The sequence below is a fragment of the Aethalodelphis obliquidens genome, unplaced genomic scaffold, assembly GCF_003676395.1.
Source record: "Aethalodelphis obliquidens isolate GAN/ISIS:26980383/991018 unplaced genomic scaffold, ASM367639v1 scaffold13, whole genome shotgun sequence".
Taxonomy (NCBI): Eukaryota; Metazoa; Chordata; class Mammalia; order Artiodactyla; family Delphinidae; genus Aethalodelphis; species Aethalodelphis obliquidens.
This window is the reverse complement of record NW_020837957.1, coordinates 19,369,867-19,373,825: the sequence shown is the minus strand read 5'-3', so window position 1 is coordinate 19,373,825 and position 3,959 is coordinate 19,369,867.

Below are 3,959 nucleotides of genomic sequence, written 5' to 3'. Positions count from 1 at the left end.
TTTGTGTAAATTTTGTCTGTATAGCTTTGCTTCCACCATTTGTCCTAAGGTTCTATCTGTCCTTATTTTTTTTTTAAATAATTATTTTTTAATTCAATAACTTTATTTTACTTTATTTTATTTTACTGTATCTTCTTTCTTTCTATCTTTTTTCCTTCCTTCCCTCCTTCCTTTCTTCCTTCCTTCCTCCTTCCCTCCCTCCCTCCCTCCTTTCTTACCTTCTTGTCCTCTTTCCTTCTTTATTTCTTACTTTCTCCTTCCTTCCTTCCTTCCTTCCTTCCTTCCTTCCCTCCTTTCTTTCCTTCTTCTTTCTCCCTAATTCTACTAATTCTCTCTACTTTTTCTCTCTTTTATTCTGAGCCGTGTGGATGAAAGGCTCTTGGTGCTCCAGCCAGGAGTCAGGGCTCTGCCTCTGAGGTAGGAGAGCCAACTTCAGGACACTGGTCAACAAGAGACCTCCAAGCTCCACATAATATCAAATGGCGAAAATCTCCCAGAGACCTCCATCTTAACGCCAGCACCCAGCTTCACTCAACGACTAGCAAGCTACAGTGCTGGACACCCTATGCCAAACAAGTAGCAAAACAGGAACACAACCCCACCCATTAGCAGAGAGGCTGCCTAAAACCATAATAAGGCCACAGACACCCCAAAACACACCACCAGACGTGGACCTGCCCACTAGAGAGACAAGATCCAGCCTCATCCACCACAACACAGGCACTAGTCCCCTCCACCTGGAAGCCTACAAAACCCACTGAACCAACCTAAGCCACTGGAGACAGACATCAAAAACAACAGGAAATACGAACATGCAGCCTGCAAAAAGGAGACCCCAAACACAGTAAGATAAGCAAAATGAGAAGACAGAAAAACACACAGCAGATGAAGGAGCAAGATAAAAACCCACCAGACCTAACAAACAAAGAGGAAATAGGCAGTCTACCTGAAAAAGAATTCAGAATAATGATAGTAAAATTGATTCAAAATCTTGGAAATAGAATGGACAAAATGCAAGAAACATTTAACAAGGACCTAGAAGAAATAAAGATGAAACAAACAACAATGAACAACATAATAAATGAAATTTAAAATACTCTACATGGGATAAATAGCAGAATAACTGAGGCAGAAGAACGGATAAGTGACCTGGAAGATAAAATAGTGGAAATAACTACTGCAGAGCAGAATAAAGAAAAAAAAATGAAAAGAACTGAGGACAGTCTGAGAGACCCCTGGGACAACATTAAACACACCAACATTCAAATTATAGGGGTTCCAGAAGAAGAAGAGAAAAAGAAAGGGACTGAGAAAATATTTGAAGAGATTATAGTTGAAAACTTCCCTAATATGGGAAAGGAAATAGTTAATCAAGTCCAGGAAGCACAGAGAGTCCCATACAAGATAAATCCAAGGAGAAATACACCAAGACACATATTAATCAAGCTGTCAAAAATGAAATACAAAGAAATCATATTAAAAGCAGCAAGGGAAAAACAACAAATAACACACAAGGGAATCCCCATAAGGTTAACAGCTGATCTCTCAGCAGAAACTCTGCAAGCCAGAAGGGAGAGGCAGGACATACTGAAAGTGATGAAGGAGAAAAACCTGCAACCAAGATTACTCTAGCCAGCAAGGATCTCATTCAGATTTGATGGAGAAATTAAAACTTTTACAGACAAGCAACAGCTGAGAGAGTTCAGGACCACCAAACCAGCTTTACAACAAATGCTAAAGGAACTTCTCTAGGCAAGAAACACAAGAGGAGGAAAAGACCTATAATAACGAACCCAAAACAATTTAGAAAATAGGAATAGGAACATACATATCGATAATTACCTTAAATGTAAATGGATTAAATGTTCCCACCAAAAGACACAGATTGGCTGAATGGATACAAAAACAAGACCCATATATATGCTGTCTACAAGAGACCCACTTCAGACCTAGAGACACATACAGACTGAAAGTAAGGGGATGGAAAAAAGATATTCCATGCAAATAGAAACCAGAAGAAAGCTGGAGTAGCAATTCTCATATTAGACAAAATAGACGTTAAAATAAAGACTACTAGAAGAGACAAAGAAGGACACTACATAATGATCAAGGGATCGATCCAACAAGAAGATATAACAATTGTAAATATTTATGCACCCAACATAGGAGCACCTCAATACCTAAAGCAAAAACTAACAGCCATAAAAGGGGAAATTGACAGCAACACATTCATAGTAGGGGACTTTAACACCCCATTTTCACCAATGGACAGATCATCCAAAATGAAAATAAATAAGGAAACACAAGCTTTAAATGATACATTAAACAAGGTGGACTTAATTGATATTTATAGGACACTCCATCCAAAAACAACAGAATACACATTTTTCTCAAGTGCTCATGGAACATTCTCCAGGATAGATCATATCTTGGGTCACAAAGCAAGACTTGGTAAATTTAAGAAAATTGAAATTTTATCAAGTATCTTTTCCAACCACAATGCCATGCGACTAGATATCAATTACAGGAAAAGATCTGTAAAACATGCAAACACATGGAGGCTAAACAATACACTACTTAATAACAAAGTGATCACTGAAGAAATCAAAGAGGAAATTAAAAAATACCTAGAAACAAATGACAATGGAGACACAACGACCCAAAACCTATGGGATGCAGCAAAAGCAGTTCTAAGAGGGAAGTTTATAGCAATACAAGCCCACCTTAAGAAGCAGGAAACATCTCGAATAAACAACCTAACCTTGCACCTCAAGCAATTAGAGAGTGAAGAACAAAAAAAACCCCAAAGTTAGCAGAAGGAAAGAAATCATAAAAATCAGATCAGAAATAAATGAAAAAGAAATGAAGGAAACAATAACAAAGATCAATAAAACTAAAAGCTGATTCTTTGAGAATATAAACAAAATTGATAAACCATTACCCAGACTCATCAAGAAAAAAAGGGAGAAGACTCAAATCAATAGAATTAGAAATGAAAAAGGAGCAGTTACAACAGACAACACAGAAATAAAAAAAGATCATGAGAGATTACTACAAGCAACTCTATGCCAATAAAATGGACAATCTGGAAGAAATGGACAAATTCTTAGAAATGCACAATGTGCCAAGACTGAAGCAGGAAGAAATAGAAAATATGAACAGACCAATCACAAGCACTGAAATTGAAACTGTGACTAAAAATCTTCCAACAAACAAAAACCCAGGACCAGATGGCTTCACAGGCGAATTCTATCAAACATTTAGAGAAGAGCTAACACCTATCCTTCTCAAACTCTTCCAAAATATAGCAGAGAGAGGAACACTCCCAAATTCCTTCTACGAGGCCACCATCACCTTGATACCAAAACCAGACAAAGATGTCACAAAGAAAGAAAACTACAGGCCAATATCACTGATGAACATAGATGCAAAAATCCTCAACAAAATACTACCAAACAGAATCCAACAGCACATTAAAAGGATCATACACCATGATCAAGTGGGGTTTATTCCAGAAATGCAAGGATTCTTCAATATATGCAAATCTATCAATGTGATAAACCATATTAACTAATTGAAGGAGAAAAACCATATGATCATCTCAGTAGATGCAGAGAAAGCTTTTGACAAAATTCAACACCCATTTATGATAAAAACCCTGCAGAAAGTAGGCATAGAGGGAACTTTCCTCAACATAATAAAGGCCATATATGACAAGCCCACAGCCACATCAACTTAAATGGTGAAAAACTGAAAGCATTTCCACTAAGATCAGGAAGAAGACAAGGTTGCCTACTCTCACCACTGTTATTCAACATAGTTTTGGAAGTTTTAGCCACAGCAATCAGAGAAGAAAAGGAAATAAAAGGAATCCAAATCGGAAAAGAAGAAGTAAAGATGTCACTGTTTGCAGATGACATGATACTATACATAGAGAATCCTAAAGATGCTACCAGAAA